Consider the following 20,821-nt stretch of genomic DNA (forward strand, 5'->3'; position numbering starts at 1 on the left):
TCACCTGTCACCCTCATCTCACAATCGATATCATCCTTCGTCTCATACTCAAACTCATCCTTCATCACACACCCACTATTTTGTCTACCCATGTTCTACCTAACATATTTGTAGATAAAAATTACATATATAGTTTAAACCATTTAAAAACCTGTATAAAACATTCATTCAACATCCATCTCAAGTAAACAAACAATATATAAACACATAACATGTATTTCATAGCAAATACTTCATATCTACGTGTTAGAAGAAAGTAACTACACACTCACTTGATAAGACGATTATCGGACATCACTATGGCTTTTCAAGTAGTATTCGTTAATGCAACTGGGACATCTTCCAAAAATCGGGCTTCTAGCGGGCAGAGCTTCGGCTCGAAACTCTTTTCTTCTCGGGATCTTCGGTGCTTCGGGACTTGCTTCGGGTGTCGGGATGATACCGGGGCTTCGGCGGTATAACTTGCACGTAAATCGAGGTAATATGGGTGAGAGGAACGAAATTGACCAACAAAACTCGGCTGGCCTTGCTTTCTATTTATAGGAGGATAAAATGCTATGCTCACATCGTGAGCCACTAATTCTCACGTCGTGAGCTCGATGTCATGGCGTTCGTCATTAGCCCACTTGCCCTGGAAGACGTCCATCACCTGCTCACGTCGTGAACACTGTGCTCACGTCATGAGCTCTGACACAAGCCTCGAAGTTTGCATTCCGAACTTCAGCAATTCATATCTCTCTCATACGAGCTCTGTTTTCGACATTCTTTATATGCACACGTAGGTGAGATTATGCTCTACAACTCTCGTTTAGACTCCGTCGGCTAGTTTTGATTTAAATTTTATTATATTATTTTTAGTATGCCGGGACAGGAAAACTCCGTTAGGAATTCACAACTCCTTTATCTGACGTCCGTTTTCGTCTGTCTTTTTACCGTTGCATTATTATCGATGAGATCTTCGATTCTCGTTTAGATTGTTTCGGCTAGAAATCACTCGATCTCATATTCGAACTTTGGGCTGCATACTGCTAAGTCGAAACTTCAAAAAATCATAACTTCCTCATGCGAAGTCAAATTTAGACGTTCTTTTTATGCACGCTCTCAGTTTAACATATTCTACGACTTTCATTTAGGTAACTAAGGCTAAATATCGCTCTATCGTAAATTCACTATTTAAGTTACGCAGTGTCGTACCGGTTCTGTCGCGAAACTTCGACAGGTCATAACTTCTTCGTTATAACTCGGATTTCGGCATTCTTTATATATTCGAAAACCTTTCCACGACCACTACAACCTAGTTAAGATTATTCATTCTAAATAATATTTTATCAAAAAGTCACTTTTGATGCTTATCGTCTCTAAATTGACTAGCCTAGATCTACGGGCGTTACACATCAATACAATAGAAACCAAATAAAGCTCTGATACCACTGATGGGTTTGAGCCAAAAGAACATCCTATGTGCTCATGAAAACCCTAATGCTTAGATCTAGGTTTCTCTATTGTACATGCAGTTCATCCATGACTTATGAACCCTAGATCTAGCATACATATTTCGAAATTATCTGTAACACCTGGTTCCTGGTATGTATTCTATTTAAGTATTTTAAATTTTTGGCCTGGGACTCGGCGAGTTGAAAACTCGTCGAGTAGAAGCGGATTTGATACAGGATTTAAATGACGGAATCGTCGAGTCGGCTCCCAGACTCGACGAGTAGACTCTAACTGGACAAAATCCTAATCTAAGGGCTTGCACCCAATTTAAGCATCTCATCTAGCCACCCTTCGTCCCTATTGCTTCCAGAAACCCCCCATAGAAAACCCTAACCATTTGTGTAAAGAGCTAAGGCATTTTTTGTGCTTTTTGGTGTTTTTGAACTCAAAGAAGAAGGAAAAGCCTAGAGGAATCAAGAGAAGACCAAGGGAGTTCAAGTTTCTGCATCATTTGCAGTTCCCAGAAGGTATAAAGTCGATACCTTGCTTGTTCATTTGCTAGATCCCTTTTTGGGGAGATTTAGGGCTTTTATAAGCCATTCTTGGTAACCAACCATGATTGCAAGCATTGTTGGGGGTTGAGGCTTCGAATCTAGGTCCATGAAGGAGTTATAAGGTAGAAAAGGGCTGCTTTTGCACCCATGGAAGCCCCCATGCATCTTAAGATTCTCTTTTAGAGCCATTTAGGCTCAAAGTCCCATGCATGCACGTAAAGTTCGTAACTTTACGTGCTAGATCGAGTTTAGGGACCCAAATCTATCATTTGGACAAGAGTTGTACACCAGAAATCGAAGAAATAGACTTGGACAGTATCGACTCAGCGAGTCATTCTTAGGACTCGGCGAGTCCAAGGTTAGACTCCCCTTTTTCTATTATGGGTCAAAGAGACCCAGTGGAGTGCTGGAAAGGTTTTAGAGGGTCCGGGGGAGTGACCCATATTCCTAGAGTTCATAGGACTTGACGAGTGCATGAGCAAACTCGGCGAGTGCAAGGCAATCTCCCAAATCTTGAAGATGAGCTCGACGTGTTCATACAACTCGGCGAGTCGAGGACAGGACTTGTTCATAGGATGGAGATGAACTCGACGAGTTGTTCATACAACTCGGCGAGTCAGATGAAGGTCCATTCGGGGTTGTTTTAGAAGGAGAACTCGTCGAGTCGTTGCCAAACTCGATGAGTAAAGGTGGGAAGAAGGACAGATGAAAGGATAGGGACTCGACGAGTTGGCGGCCCAACTCGGCGAGTCGGGTCAACTGGAAGTTGACTTTGACTTTGACTTGGACTTGGTTAGGGGTAAAATGGTCACTTTACCCTAGGAATAGATATCAGACTCTGACTATGTGTTTTGTGGGGATTATAGCCGGAGGATTTCCAGAGCAGCAGCAGACAGAGATTTCCCGTGCAGATTATTAGCAGCTACTCGTTCAAGGTGAGTTACCTTTCAGTGGCGGTGGCTCTACGGCCACAATGCCGGCCCACCAGTAGGAGTTGTATGTTAGATGATCGTCTTTGTGATATCATCTAGGTTTGCTACTATCTGATATGTTATATGCTGGCATGATATGTTATATGTGACAGTAGTAGAGTTCGGTTGTTAGGACCAAAGGGTAGGTCAGGCACCCCGGATATGTCTGACAGTATGTGATGATATGTTTATATGTTGGCATGATATGTTATATGTGATAGTAGCAGTAGGGGTGGAATAGTCCCCGGGGGTCGGTTGTTAGGACCGACGGGTAGGTCAGCACCCCAGAATGGCTTGACACGGGTAGGTCGACAACCCAGAATGGTCGTACCGGGTATGTCGGGCACCCCAAAATTGCCTGGCAGTATGTATGTTATGTGATTGTATGATTTGTGGTACGATGGGGGAACTCACTAAGCTTCATACTTACAGTTTACAGTTATGGTTTCAGGTACTTCCTCAACGAAGAGGAAGGAGCTGGCGCGGTAGCAGCACATCATACACATACGCATTGATTTTCCTCACTTGAGATATTTTGGGATTGTACTCTGACATGTTGCGATTTTATGATTTGGGTTTTCAAACATGATATGTTGATTTACGAAATGATATATTTCTACGTAGTTTTCTTATGAGTGTTTTTATACTCGGTTAATTAAAATGAAATTTTTGGACTCGAAATTTGGGATGTTCCATTATCATAAGAAATCAGATCTAGATGATTACCTCTTCAACAATGGCTTGAATCTTCTTGACTTGGAGCTTAGAGTCACAAATGTTACTCCTCTAATGACTTACAAACACCACAAGCAAGAGGATGCTAATTGAAAGAGAGGGGTTGGCATAATTTCGGCTATTAACTCTTCTAGGGTTTCCAGTGGCCAAAAACTTATGCCCTAGGGGTTCTATTTATACTTATGCTGCTAGGGTTTTAGTTAAAACCCTAATGGACAACTTAGGCCTTAAGAAATCCAAGGAAGCTTCTGGAATAGGGCCCTTATGGCCGAAATTAGGATGGACACATCCCTAATTTCGTCCATGCCTAGTCCATAAGGCTTCTCAGTCCAATATTCAACTATCACACATTTGACAGTTTAAGTCTCCTTTATTTAATTAATGTCTTTTAGTCACAAAATTAAATTTAATTAATTTTTGTCTAATATTAATTAAACTATATGATTTCTCCTTTAATATATTATGCATATAATATATTAATAAACCATAATAACCTCTCTCTTCATAAATCATCCTATCATGTTGCTTTGGTGAAGGCAACCCAAAAGGACAATGCACAACCGGGTCAAGTACATACCAAATATAGTTACGAGCTTATACACTAATCCAACATGGACTACCTCTGCAGTAGAAGATGTGGACCAAACTACTACAGCCTGTAATAAGAAGAATGTTTGTTTTCTAACATTTACAGACTGCTGCATTAAACTAAAATTTAAATAAACTAATTTTATAAACTGAAAATAGTTCTCAACACTAAAATTTTAATAATTATAGTCTTAAAACATTGAAAGAATACTAAAAAGAACATGTAAAAAAACAAAAATATAAAATTTCTAAAAAAATCTAAAAGAAACTATCAGTTTTATTCTAGAAAAAAACTAATTTTAAAAAACATAAAAAAGAAAATAATAAAAAATTGAGAAAAAATTGCAAAAAATGTCTATAAGGTTCACAAAAAAAATTACACATGTTAAAACAATACAATCGAAACTGAAAATGTTATTAACAGAAACAGTAAAAAAATTAGAAAAATAAAATCATAGTTTTTTTTTCAAAAAATCAAGTTATAAAAAATTATGAAAACTTTAAAAAGAATTTTTATAAAATTTGTAAATCAAAGTATAAATGAAATCAAAGTTGAAAAAAATATATATATCAAATTTCTAAAAAAATCATTTGGAAAAAATAAAAATTGAAAATGTTTGAAAAGACAAATCAAGTTTTGCGCCATGTAGAGGTTTTATAGTCTGAAACTTAAAAAAAAAAAACAAATTGTTGTAAGATGACAAGTATTACGTGTGTGTTTAGCCTTACCATTTTTTACGACCAGGTTTTTAAAAAAAAAATAAAACATCACCTAAATAGTTAAATAAATGCACAAAAGGGTTGGATTGTAATTTTGAACTCCAATAACTTGTAGGGAAAGGAAGGCAAGGAATCTTTGCACATTGCTTCTCTTTTGCACGTTAAACTTGCCTCGTGTCTACGTAACTTCATAATTTTCCCTTCTCTTTGGATATTCTTCCACTTTTTTTTTTTTAAATTTAGTATTTACAGTCGCGATGAAATAAAAACATTCCAAGTAATTGAATTATATATATATATATATATATATATATATATATATATATATATATATATATATATAGAGAGAGAGAGAGAGAGAGAGAGAACGGTTCATTTGAAATTAAAAAAAAAAAAGATCTTGAGATTTAACATGAACCATAAATTTTTCATTTGTCGTTCTAACGCTCAAGTATACCGACAACAGCAATGTATGCATAATCATAAATGATTATACATATATGGTTGTTCACAAACCTAGTAATCATATATGATTATGACAATTGGTGACAGAAAATGTGATGATGACAGATGTGGCGGTGGTATAAGTGACGGAGGTGACAGTAGTGGGGTCGGCTGATGTAAGAGGTGGTGGTAGTGGTGGTGGTGGTGACAGTTGTGGTGGTGGGGATGGTGGCGGAGGAGAAAGGAACGGACGACACTATATAATCATGTATGATTATAACAGACCTGACACCCCGGTACGTTGGAGGGTTAGAACGACATAGTTGAAATATGTGGCTGAGGTTGAATCTCAAGATCTTTATTTTACGTTTAATCTCAACAGAACCTACATTTATCTCTCTCTCTCTCTCTCTCTCTCTCTCTTTATATATATATATATATATATATATATATATATATATATATATATATATATATATATATAAAGAGAGAGAGAGAGAGAGAGAGAGAGTTAGGTTCAAATGTTTTCACTATCTATTGTGTGCATGTATGACTGATTCTGGACCAATCATTTTAGTTATTTTAAGAAAGTAATTAATGTATATTAAATGCTGAAGATGTAATTAATATTCATTATATTTTCAACATGTAATATGTATTAATTACTTTCTTAAAATAACTAAAATGATTGGTCCAGAATCAGTTATACATGCACACAATAGATAGTGAAAACAAAATAACCTAACCCTATATATATATATATATATATATATATATATATATATATATATATATATATATATATATATATAGGGTTAGGTTCATGTGAGACGACCTAATTTTGTGAGACCGTGAGATGCAATCCTAGCTACTCATTTAGCAGATAAAAAAACATTTTTAAAATACAAAATAATCGAAAATTTACGATTTTTTTTTTCAAATATTATTTTCGGAATTTATATTTTCCAAAAAAAAAATAACAAAAAAATACATTTGTTTACATATTCTAGTAGAATATTAGAATATTCTACATATCTGACAAATCTAGTAGAATATTTTAATATTCTAAAAATCACATAAAAATATTTACAGTGTAATATTCTATTCGAATATTTCACTTATTTAAAAAAAACGATAATTTTATTTATTTAATTTATTTTTTAGGTAATTAAAGTTCCGAAAATAATAATTAAAAAAAGAATTTTTTGGATTCTTCCTTTAATTTTACATTTTAAAATTACTTTTAGATTTGGTCTCACGGTCTCACAAAATTAGCATGGTCTCAAATTAATATATATATATATATATATATATATATATATATATATATATATATATATATATATATATATATATATTAGAGGTGAGCATTTGGACCGAACCGGACCAGACCAGACCGGTTATGGAGAATATTGTGGACCGTGGACCGGACCGGATAAATCGTGTCCGTGTCTGTGTCTGGGTCCGTGTCCAGGTCTGGGTTTTCCGGTTCTTGGACCCGTTTGGACTGGTACAACTTTAATTGCATATAGTACAAATCGTTAAAATAAGTTTTTGGGTTTGATAGAACTCGTTAAAATGAATATGTTATTGGGTTTAATACGATACAACTTGTAAAAATGATTACGTTTTCGTTTCATGCATAACTAATCTACCTTGATGTTGTAATATTATAACTATCAAAATTAATTGTCCAAATAAAAGCAACTAACATATAAATCAAGTTCACCAAGATCCATTTCATATGATTTATCTGTCAAAGATACATAATTTAGAATTATAGTATAAAATAATAGTTAAAAAGTTGAAATATTTTAACTTTGATAGCTCAACTTTGAAGGATTGTAACTCACTGAATATAATACCAAAATCAATAAAATTGTAGTCTAAATTCATCTACAAACTGTAAACTAAATGTTGGAAAAAACTGCAGGTCAATCTAAATTAAAACGAATGAGTTATGGTTGTTTAAAAATTTTCATAGATTACAAAATTTTAAAAATCTTGCTGAAAAGCTGAAAATTTTCAGTTTTGATAGTTCAACTTTGAAAGATTGTAACTAATCTAATATAATACCAAAATCAACAAAATTATAGTCTAAATTCATCTACAAGCTGTAAATTAAATGTTGGAAAAAACCGCATGTCAATCCTACTAAAGATGAATGTGTCACAACTAGCATTTTTAGCTAGGGAATTCTATTCTCATGTAAACATCATCTATTGTAAGGTATGTACTGTAAGTGAAAATCATATTCCATGCTCAATCAAAACCATCCATTTGAATCCAAACTCTTGTTTTAAGCTCAAAACCTCATACAATACATCTCATATGGATTGAGAACCCTAGAAATCCAGCTCAAGTTAATATGGATTAGGATCCTCTTATTGGGCCTAATGGACCAATAAACTTTCAATTTGACTATTTTGGGCTAAGGAACCTTAATTAGGCTCTACTTGAACCCACATTCATGAAACTGAAACATTTTGGGCCATGTGGGCCTAGAATAATTCATATAATCTCTAATGGGCCATGATGGACCATAAATGATTTCATTGGTCCTAATGGGCCGTAAACTACTCCCTTGGGTTTCATTGGGCCGTGAACTTCCATATAGGCCCAATGGGCTGAAAAATATTCATTTTGGGCCTCATGATTTCGATCTAAGTCAAGGAATGGCCCAAACTATCTCATTTCCTTTCTCCTAGCCCATTTTCAGCCCAATTAAAAAAAAGAAAATGATATTTATTAAGGACTTGACACCTCCTCATTGTTTAATGGTAATCCTTGCAATATCCTCCATATATCTAAGACTAAACCTACATGTAATAACCAAACTAACCTCTCTCCCCTCTCTTCTTAATCCTCGGCCGAATACACTCCTCACTATCTTCATTTTTCTTTCAAGATCCTTCAAAAACTCTCTTAAGAACTTCCCTCTTCTCCTGAAAATTTTGTGACTTGAGTGGGTGTTTTCAAGAGGCTTTCATCAAGTTTTTCACACTCTTGGTAAGTTGTTATCATACACAAACACCTACTCTCCATTTTATGTTGAGAACTCTTCCTTACTTAGGTTCATTTCGTGTTCTAGCTTGCTAGGACCATCTAAGTTCGAAAACTTCCTCAAGGAGTTTGCTAGGGCCGAAATCTTGTCATCTTCTCACCAAAAACCGGTCAAAACTCCAAAGTGAGGTCATACCCCCATGTTTTCGGTTTTATTATGTTTTAGGGGAGGATACAAGTTGCTATGTGTTAGATCTATGTATTTGTGCATGCTTATGTGTGTTTTCTATGTTATGTGTTGTGATTTTGTGATGAAATTTCATAGTTCTCGAAAATTATAACAAAAATTCGTGATATTTGTAAACTAAGACACTTTATACATCATACCATGAAAATGAAAGCTTAAACATGTGAAGATTGTTTGAAAAGCTAAACAAATTCTTGAAAAAGGGCCATTTTTGACAGATAAACAAAAAGATGGGATTTTTATGACACTTACGGTTTTGCAAGGACTAAAAGAGTCACATTTATACATAAAAGGATCTTTACGATAATCTTGGTGTAAAAAGGGCCAAAAATGTAAATTTTTGCATAATGGACCATAATATGGTCTTTTCAGATTTCTTGGGCCTAAACTGTAAAAATTCCGATTTTATGGGTTGAAAATGTCTCTTTATTTGGATTTGGGCTTAAAATGCTATTTTTACAAAACTGGGGCCAAAAATATCATTTTTAACTAAAAAGGGGTAAAAATGTAAATTATATTTATGAAAGGCTGAAGATGTAAATTTTTATAATAATGATCCGAAAACTTCAATTTATAATTACTTGGGCCAAAAATGTCAACTTTTATGATATTGGGTCTAAAATGTTATTTTTAACCAAAGTGGGCTATAAATGTTAATTTATTTGAAATAAGCCCATTAATGTAAATTTTTGGTCTTAAGGGATCAAAAGAGTCAATTTTATCGAAAATGAACTTAAATTGTAAATTTTTGGCTTAATGGGTCAAGAATGTCACTTTTACAAAAATTAGACCCATTACGATATTATAGTAAACAATCGGACTAAAGCATACAATATAATAACAAACGAACAAAGTACAATCGATTATATGCTTATTAGGCTTAATATATACATTACATGTTTATTGGGCCTCATTGGTCCATTTACATGTTTACTGGGCCTAATATATGCCTTACATGTTTATTGGGCCTTAGTGGTCCAATTACATGCTTATTGGGCCTAATACTTCCATTTACATGCTTATTGGGTCCAGGATGTATAACACATGCTTATTGGGCCTTTGTGGCCCACTTACATGCTTATTGGGCCTAGACTATACATTACATGTTTATTGGGCCTTAGTGGACCTCTTACATGTTTTATTGGGCCTCGTACATTCACATACATACTCGTGGAACTTTTCAGTCATAAAATGTACTCGGAAAAACATTATACATAACATGATACCACATTCGCATAAACACAGTTAAGGATCTAGTGAGACATGTCGGTTGACACCTCTAGAGTGTACGGTCATAGCTTGTAGTTATAACCAGAGTCTCTTGGAGGGAGAGCGAGAGTTTGTGTATAGATCTATACGGGGTGACACCCCACTCCTGAGTTGTTTGCTACAGTTAGCTAGACCAGTCTAGGGTGACAAACCTTACCTTAATCAAGTCGGTGCCTAAAAACGCCACGACAAGCGATTTCGTCATAATCAAGTATGGTTAAAACGGCTGACCTTGAGATCCTCTCCAACATAATTTTATGGAACACTTATAAAATCTTGTTGATACGAAAACATACATACACTGGTATTCGGTCTTAGGGTTGAGACCACAACACTTTTATAAACAGAAAATATAGGATTTTCTGGGGAAATACACAACTAAACAATACATTTTTCTTACAACAGAAAATACAGGATTTCTATCCGGATTACATTTTTATATACATTCCAAAAACAGAAAACACACATGCACTAATACTTGATTTGACATATTACTTTCAAATTATTTTACAGAAAATATCGGATTTTCTGGCGTTTTACGAACAACACAAAACTTTTCATTCAAACATGCTTATGAACTCACCAACATTATATATGTTGACATTTTCAAAATAACTTGTAATCTTAGAGAATCGTTAAGCGGAAAGGTCGACAAGAAATGTGGAATTTGTTATATTTTGTTATCATCATACATTGAATATTTTGGCATGTAATTTATGATACTATACTTGATGTAAACAATGTTGGTTGTATCTTGATATGTATGATGATGGTGTTGTCTTGCTTCAATTATATACATTGTGATGTTATTACGAGATAAAGTCACGCGTAAGCCCCCGGACGTTTTCTGTCGTCTGGTTCGGGGGTGTGACAGAATGAGTTATGGACTTATGGTTGTTTCAAAATTTTCACAGATTATAAATTTTTAAAAATGTTGCTGAAAAGCAGAAAATTTTCAGCTTTGATAGCTCAACGTTGAAAGACTGTAACTCATTGAATATATAACCAAAATCAACAAATTTTTAGTCTAAATTCATATACAAACTGTAAATTAAAAGTTGGAAAAAAAACCAGTTGTGGTGATCCGAATTAAAACGAATAAGTTATGGTTGTTTAAATAATTTTACAGATTACAAAAAAAAAATTAAATCGGGTCCAACCGGTTCTAAACCCTGTAAAAACTGGACCGGACCGGGAAAAAACCCGGACCGGTTTTGATGGATTCCTAGAATCGAGAACCGGCTCGGGGGTCCAAAAAAACGGTCTGGTCCGGTTCACCGGTCCACCGGTCCAAATGCTCACCCCTAATATATATATATATATATATATATATATATATATATATATATGTGTGTGTGTGTGTGTGTGTGTGTGTATAACATCCCAAGTTCGGAAACAAGAAGTTGAAGGGTTTAAAGAGTACATTCGAAGAAGGGACTCGACGAGTAGGTACGCTTACTCACCGAGTCGGAGCGAGTTTGGATCGCGAATTAAGTGACCAACTCGCCAAGTAGGAAGAGCTGGACTCGATGAGTTGGTGTTGTAATGGGAAAACCCTAGTCGTAGGGTTTGCACCCTACTTAAAGGACTTTATGTCCTTCTCCCAGCCTCCTAATCCCCTAGAGAGGTTCAGTAAACCCTAACTCATGTGTATAAGGCCATTGGAGGGAGATTGAAGCTTTGAGAGGTGTTCTAGTGGAAGAAACTTGAAGATCAAAAAGGGTTTGCATCAAGAAGTAGTGTAGATCGAGAATCTACTACAGTTTTGGGCACATCTTGGAGTGTTCTGTGGTGAAGATCGTGTCGGTGGTCGGAGCAGCTTGGTCTTATCTTTCCAGTCGGCAATTGCAGGTGAGTTATCCTCACTATATCGACAGGATCTACGACACCAAGGCCGTCCCTCTATCGGATGGAAATCCGGGTATTGTTTGTTATGTTATTGATATGCTAGATGCATCCTGGTTTAGGATGGTTGCTATGTTACTGATATGCTAGATTTCATCCTGGTTTAGGATGGTTGCTATGTTACTGATATGCTAGATTTCATCTTGGTTTACGATGGTTGTTATGTTATTGATATGCTAGATACATCCTGGTTTAGGATGGTTGCTATGTTACTGATGTGCTAGATTTCATCCTGGTTTAGGATGGTTGCTATGTTATTGATATGCTAGATACATCCTGGTTTAGGATGGTCGATATGTTACTGATATGCTAGATACATCCTTGTTTAGGATGGTTGCTATGTTACTGATATGCTATGTGATCTGTTAGATTGTTTGTCTGGTTAAGGATTGTTATGCGATTAATTGTTTATTGTGCATATGGTTGTTTGACGGGGGGTTGGGTTGAGGTGGGTCCTGCTTTGTGCTGTAGGCCAACTGTAACAGCTCAAATTTTCAAATAAAATTTTCATTTAAAACAAAGCATCATTATTCGACCAAAGGGTTTATTCCAAGTTTATTTCAAAAGTATAAATAATAAATCTTCAGGATCTTCAACAGTGGCAGTGTGTACGTGTCACGCCGGAGCCTTCCCACGGTCATCACTAGTACCTGAAAAAAAAACATAAACACAACTAGTAAGCATAACTGCTTAGTGAGTTCCCCAGTATACGACTTACCCACATACGCCTTCCGGCCCGGACCTTTCAGTCCACATAACATCGCCTTCCGGCCCGTAATATAATCGCCTTCCGGCCCATAACGTATAGCCTTCCGGCCCGTATTAGATTGCCTTCCGGCCCATAGTATTTTGCCTTCTGGCCCATAATAGTATAAAACATAACACATGTAACATAACGCACATAACACATAAGTCACACATCATACCGTTCTTTCTGTCACATAAGGTCTCGCCTTCCGGCCCGTATAAGCATACATCACATATAAGCATACATCACACATAAAGCATCTACCTCTCTAGACATAGCATAAATATAACACATACGACCTTCCGGTCTCACAGTCAAACCCTTCCGGGTAAAGTATAGTGAGAAGACTCACCTCGTAGTATGCAAGCTATAAACCCTTCGAGCTACTCGCACTCGATCCGCTAATCCGCAGGTTCCCTATAATACCACATACCTTTATTAAGGATCTTATCAAACAAGACAACTAACCCTACTAAGTTACATACAGGTCAACGGTCAATCTTGACCAGACTCGTCGAGTGCAAAGGGCAACTCGGCGAGTATAGACACCCTGACTCCACTCGCCGAGTCTGAAGAACGACTCGGCGAGTCCTAGTAGATCTTCAAGCTACTCGCCGAGTCTGAAGAACAACTCGACGAGTTCCAATAGGTCTTCAAGCTACTCGCCGAGTCCGAAGAACAACTCGGCGAGTCCTAGTGAATCTTCAAGCTACTCGCCGAGTCTGATCATTGGACTCGGCGAGTCCTCGCCATGCAGTCAATCCGCTGTCTCCTGTATTTCGCATGATTTCGAAATATATAGATATGGGGCTTCCTGGACTTTCACATATACTAATACAGGGGTTTTTAAACACTTATAACAACACTACAATCTAACAATCCCTTAAATGGGTTTCCTAAACCCTAAATTCGCATACAACATAAAAGCTACAGATTTTGATCCGAAGATTACCTGGAAACGTGTTCCCTGTGTCCCCAAACCTCCAGTACTCGATTCCTTTGATCACCACCTTGCCCCTCCTTGTCTAACAATCTCTTCAAGCTTCTTCTAGCCCTCACTATTGCTCCAGATGCCCACAAACTCCCAATGTATCTTCAATCGGCCAAAAGACGCGACATGACGGCCATAACATCATTATATACGATTCAGAAATGAAACGGCTAGGGTTCAGCTGAACCAGCGTCTACTCGCCGAGTCCCTATTTGGACTCGTCGAGTCCAGTCGCGTATTTGCGACTGCGACCAAGACCATGGCCCTACTCGGCGAGTCATGCACCAACTCGCCGAGTCCCCTCCTAAATGTGCCCCAAAAATAATTTAGAGAAATACCTGAAATTCCGGGCTGTTACAACTCTCCCCCACTAGAACTAGACTTCGCCCTCGAAGTCTCATTCTGCGAATAATTCCGGATGTTGCTCCCGCATTTCTCTTTCCGGCTCCCAAGTCATCTCTGATCCCTTCCGATGTTGCCACTGAACCAACACCAGAGGTATCTCCTTATTCCGTAGAACCTTGATCTTCCGATCCCTGATAGCTACTGGTCTTTCGGCGTAATTCAGGCTCGCATCCACCTGAACGTCTTCTAACGGAACCACTGCTGCCTCATCGGCTATACACTTCCTCAACTGTGATACGTGGAAGGTATTGTGAATCTGACTCAGCTCCGCTGGCAACTCCAACCGATAAGCTACCCGACCTACCCTTGCAATTACCCGGAATGGGCCTATGAACCGGGGCCCCAATTTACCCCTCTTCCTGAACCGGATCACCCCTTTCCAAGGAGAAACCTTTAGGAGAACGAAGTCGCCGACCTGGAATTCGAGCTCGGACCGGCGTCTGTCCGCATAACTCTTCTGTCGGCTCTGGGCGGTCAATAACCTCTGCCTCACTCGCTGAATCTGTTCGGTCGTCTGAAGTACAATCTCTGTACTGCCCATCACTCTCTGTCCCACTTCTCCCCAGCAAATGGGAGTCCGACACCTCCTACCATACAACAACTCAAAAGGTGGCATACCAATGCTCGAATGATGGCTGTTGTTGTAGGAAAACTCAGCCAACGGCAGATGCGCATCCCAGCTACCCCCGAAGTCTAACACACACGCTCTAAGCATGTCTTCCAATGTCTGAATCGTCCGCTCGCTCTGACCGTCGGTCTGGGGATGGTATGCGGTACTAAAATGCAGCTTAGTACCCAACTCCTCATGGAATTTCTTCCAGAACCTGGAAGTGAAACGTACATCGCGGTCCGAAACAATCGAGGTCGGCACTCCATGCCGAGATACTATCTCTCTCACGTATAACTCTGCCAACTTCTCTGCTGATGAACTTTCGCTAATGGCAAGGAAGTGTGCACTCTTTGTTAGCCTATCCACAATCACCCAAATCGCATCGACTCCCCTGGCAGTTTTCGGCAATTTGGTGATGAAATCCATCGTGATCTGATCCCACTTCCACTCAGGAATCTCCAAGGGTTGCAACTTACCGTGCGGTCTCTGGTGCTCGGCCTTAACCTTACGGCAGGTCAAACACCTCTCAACGAACCAGGCAACGTCTCTCTTCATGCAAGGCCACCAGTACTCCTTTTTCAAATCCAGATACATTTTCGTAGCACCGGGATGGATCGAGAATTTCGATCTGTGTGCCTCCTCCATCAAAGTAACACGCGTACCGCCCACGAATGGCACCCAGATCCGACCCTGAAATGTCAGAAGTCCCCGCCCATCCGTAACGAACTCTGAAATCAACCCGACGACCCGCTCCTGTTTCTGCATCCCAGACTTCACAACCTCGGCCTGTGCCCCACGAATAGCATCTAATACCGGAGTCATCACTGTCAATCTCAAACATACGTCCCGCAATGGAGTACTCTCCGCCCTACGACTCAATGCATCAGCTACCACATTAGCCTTGCCTGGGTGGTATAGGATCTCACAGTCATAATCCTTAACCACGTCTAACCATCTCCTCTGACGCATGTTTAGGTTGGGTTGATCCATCAAATACTTCAAACTCTTATGGTCCGTGTATATGGTACAACGAACCCCGTACAGGTAGTGACGCCAAATTTTGAGGGCGAACACTACTGCCCCCAACTCTAAGTCATGCGTGGGATATCTCGCTTCGTGAGGCTTCAGCTGCCTCGATGCATAGGCTATCACATGGCCCCTCTGCATCAACACTGCACCCAGTCCTGAAATCGATGCGTCGCAATATACGACAAAGTCCTCCATCCCTTCCGGAAGAGCTAATACTGGTGCTTCGCACAGTCTCTGACGAAGTGTCTCGAAGGAAGTCTGCTGTTCGGGTCCCCATGAAAATGTAACACCCTTTCGGGTCAATTTGGTAAGCGGCACCGCGATCTTGGAGAAATCCCTAATGAACCTTCGATAGTACCCCGCCAACCCAAGGAAACTCCTGATCTCCGAAGGTGACTTCGGTGCCTCCCAACTCATCATTGCTTCCACCTTGGCCGGATCGACCAATATCCCTGCCTGATTTACAACGTGCCCCAGAAATTGAATTTCCCGTAACCAGAAGTCACATTTGGAGAATTTTGCATATAGCTTCTCCGACCTCAATACCTCAAGGACCTCCCTCAAATGTCCCTCATGCTGCTCCCTAGACCGCGAATACACCAGAATGTCGTCGATGAACACAATCACAGACCGATCCAGCATCGGCCTGCATACCCTGTTCATGAGATCCATGAACACTGCTGGGGCATTGGTGAGCCCAAAAGGCATCACCACGAACTCGTAATGCCCATACCGCGTCCTAAAGGCTGTCTTTTGGACGTCCTCATCCCGCACTCTCACCTGATGGTACCCTGATCTCAAATCAATCTTGGAAAACCAAGATGCCCCTTGCAACTGATCAAATAGATCATCGATCCTCGGTAACGGATAGCGGTTCTTAACTGTCACCTTGTTCAGCTCCCGGTAATCGATACACATCCGGTGTGAACCATCCTTCTTCTTGACGAACAGAATCGGTGCTCCCCACGGCGAGCTACTCGGCCGAATAAACCCCTTCCCCAACAACTCTTGAAGTTGCGAGGACAATTCTTGCATCTCTGGAGGTGCAAGACGATAAGGCACCTTCGCAATAGGCGCAGCCCCTGGAACTAGATCGATACCAAACTCCACTTGTCTCGCAGGAGGTATTCCCGGCAAATCCTCGGGAAAAACATCTGGAAACTCGCGCACCACTGGAACCTCCTTCAATGTCTTCGGTCTCTCGGAACTCTCCCGCGTATCCATCACATACGCCACAAAGCCGTTACATCCCCGCTGTAGGCATTGCCTCGCCCTAGCGGCCGAACAAAAAGCTGATCTCGAACGGGTACCCTCGCCGTACACCGTAAGAACTCCCCCACTAGGGTCTCGTATAGTCACCAGCTGACGCTCGCAGTCGATGACAGCGCTGAATCGGCTCAACCAGTCCATGCCTACGATGACACAGACGTCACCCATCGCAATAGGAATTAGGTCAATCGGAAACGCGACCCCGAAGATCTCTAGCACACATCCCCGAAGAACCTCCGTAGCACAAATCACCCTCTCAGCCGCAATGGAAACGCTCAAAGGCCGACTTAACGGCTCACGACTAATGCCGATGTGCTGACTAAAAGCTAACGATACAAACGATCTACTCGCACCCGAATCAAATAATACTAGAGCAGGCATAGAGTTCACAAGGAAAGTACCTACACATACATTAACATAAGCATAACATTTCGATCTTTAATTAAATAAGTGAAGGATAACATACCTGCCACAACATCGGGCGCAGCGCGGACCTCCTCCGCAGTCAGCTGAAAGGCTCTTCCGCGAGCCCTCGGGGCCTCGACCTTCGTCGGTCGGGTCTCAGTAGTCCGGGTAGTAGGTGTAGCTCCCTGACGAAGTTGCGGACACTCGGCCTTCCGATGGCCTGTCTGGTTGCAGTGAAAGCAAACCATAAACCCCTTAGGGCAATCCCTGGCAATATGTCCCTCTTTGCCACACTTGTAGCAACCACCAGCTCGACACGCCCCCTCGTGACTCTTGCCGCACTTCGCGCAAGTGCGACCCTTCGAACCTCCCATCCTCGAATCAGCGAACTTAGTCCGCTTGGCTACCGGCTGAGACTGGGCCGGTCGTCGATCCACCTGCCGAGACTCAGCCTCCTCCCTCGCTTGAGTCTCCAACTCGATCTCGCGCTTCCTGACGTTCGCCTGAAGCTCAGTGAAAGTACGATAGGTGGAGTTTGACACAAACTCCCTGATCTCCCTCTTCAAAACACCCAAATAGCGGCTCATCCGCGACTGCTCCGTAGATACCAGCTCGGGGCAGAACATTGCCCTCTCATGAAACTTCCGTGTGATCACTGCCACGGAATCAGTACCCTGCTTAAGGGTCAAGAACTCCTGAATCAATCGCTCCCTCTCTACCGGGGGAACGTACTCATCCCTGAACATCTCCGTAAACCTCTCCCATGTCACCGCCGTAATCTCTGCCTGAGTGAAGTTCGCCGTCACGAACTTCCACCAATCCTTCGCTCCCAGACGGAGCTGGTTCAAGGCGAACCGTACCCTCAAGTGCTCCGGGCATGAGCAAGTATAGAAGCACCCCTCGATGTCGGCGATCCACCTCATAGCTGCAATCGGATCCTGCGTCCCATCAAATTCAGGGGGTTTCGTGTTGCTGAATTCCCTGAATAGTAATGAATCACTCCCTTGCGCCCTGGCAGCAGCCACAGCTGCGGTAGCGGCAGCAACTGCGGCTTCAGTAAGTGCGGCGTACCGCTCCTCAAACTCCTCCATCAGCGTGGTCTTAATAGACCCAAACATCTCCGGGATCTCAGCCCGGACCGCCGCAGCTACCTCTTCCTGAATAATCTGACGAATCTCCTCGTCACTCGCACCGCTCGAACTCGCCCCATTGCGTGTGATAACCATGATGTCTCTGAAATACAACATAAAATCATCAGAGACTCCACCAAGTACAATTGTACTCGATACACGCCCTACCCAGTCTCCGATCTCCAGGGATTCTTACTTGAGTCTTCCACTGGTACGGTGCCTTCGGTAGTACGGGCCCAATACTACCGACCACACCGTATCAGTATTCGTCCCAAATCTTCCTCCCCAAATCCCGAATAATGGGTACTCTACCTCTAGTATGCACTAACTACTTGCACGCTACCAATTATCTCATATAAGCAATCTCCCTAGACTAAGGCATCACAAAACAGGCAATTCTAGTCCTATCATGTATACCTAGTCTTCTAGCATGCATAACAATTCATAATTCAGTGCATAACATAACATTGTAAGGTATTCTGGGGATCTTTACCGTTCGGACGCTGGCTGCACGTACACACTGTTCCATCCTTGTTTTACCGCTTTATCATTTATAAAATGTTGTGTCCTTATTATTTAAAAAGATTTTTCCTCAAATCCCCGGTCTGAGTTCAGTTGCACCCAAAAGTACACCCGAATCCCTCAAACCTGGCTCTGATACCAATTGTAACAGCTCAAATTTTCAAATAAATTTTTCATTTAAAACAAAGCATCATTATTCGACCAAAGGGTTTATTCCAAGTTTATTTCAAAAGTATAAATAATAAATCTTCAGGATCTTCAACAGTGGCAGTGTGTACGTGTCACGCCGGAGCCTTCCCACGGTCATCACTAGTACCTGAAAAAAAAACATAAACACAACTAGTAAGCATAACTGCTTAGTGAGTTCCCCAGTATACGACTTACCCACATACGCCTTCCGGCCCGGACCTTTCAGTCCACATAACATCGCCTTCCGGCCCGTAATATAATCGCCTTCCGGCCCATAACGTATAGCCTTCCGGCCCGTATTAGATTGCCTTCCGGCCCATAGTATTTTGCCTTCCGGCCCATAATAGTATAAAACATAACACATGTAACATAACGCACATAACACATAAGTCACACATCATACCGTTCTTTCTGTCACATAAGGTCTCGCCTTCCAGCCCGTATAAGCATACATCACACATAAAGCATCTACCTCTCTAGACATAGCATAAATATAACACATACGACCTTCCGGTCTCACAGTCAAACCCTTCCGGGTAAAGTATAGTGAGAAGACTCACCTCGTAGTATGCAAGCTATAAACCCTTCGAGCTACTCGCACTCGATCCGCTAATCCGCAGGTTCCCTATAATACCACATACCTTTATTAAGGATCTTATCAAACAAGACAACTAACCCTACTAAGTTACATACAGGTCAACGGTCAATCTTGACCAGACTCGTCGAGTGCAAAGGGCAACTCGGCGAGTATAGACACCCTGACTCCACTCGCCGAGTCTGAAGAACGACTCGGCGAGTCCTAGTAGATCTTCAAGCTACTCGCCGATTCTGAAGAACAACTCGACGAGTTCCAATAGGTCTTCAAGCTACTCGCCGAGTCCGAAGAACAACTCGGCGAGTCCTAGTGAATCTTCAAGCTACTCGCCGAGTCTGATCATTGGACTCGGCGAGTCCTCGCCATGCAGTCAATCCGCTGCCTCCTGTATTTCGCATGATTTCGAAATATATAGATATGGGGCTTCCTGGACTTTCACATATACTAATACAGGGGTTTTTAAACACTTATAACAACACTACAATCTAACAATCCCTTAAATGGGTTTCCTAAACCCTAAATTCGCATACAACATAAAAGCTACAGATTTTGATCCGAAGATTACCTGGAAACGTGTTCCCTGTGTCCCCAAACCTCCAGTACTCGATTCCTTTGATCACCACCTTGCCCCTCCTTGTCTAACAATCTCTTCAAGCTTCTTCTAGCCCTCACTATTGCTCCAGATGCCCACAAACTCCCAATGTATCTTCAATCGGCCAAAAGACGCGACATGACGGCCATAACATCATTATATACGATTCAGAAATGAAACGGCTAGGGTTCAGCTGAACCAGCGTCTACTCGCCGAGTCCCTATTTGGACTCGTCGAGTCCAGTCGTGTATTTGCGACTGCGACCAAGACCATGGCCCTACTCGGCGAGTCATGCACCAACTCGCCGAGTCCCCTCCTAAATGTGCCCCAAAAATAATTTAGAGAAATACCTGAAATTCCGGGCTGTTACACCAACATACCCAGGGCGGACCGGATATTCCGAAGGCCCAACGAGCGGCCCGGATAGGCTAAAGTCCCCAAGAGGGCGGACCAGACGTGCCGAGGC

The sequence above is a fragment of the Lactuca serriola genome, chromosome 4, assembly GCF_051521515.1.
Source record: "Lactuca serriola cultivar US96UC23 chromosome 4, Lser_US96UC23_V15, whole genome shotgun sequence".
NCBI classification, from domain to species: Eukaryota; Viridiplantae; Streptophyta; class Magnoliopsida; order Asterales; family Asteraceae; genus Lactuca; species Lactuca serriola.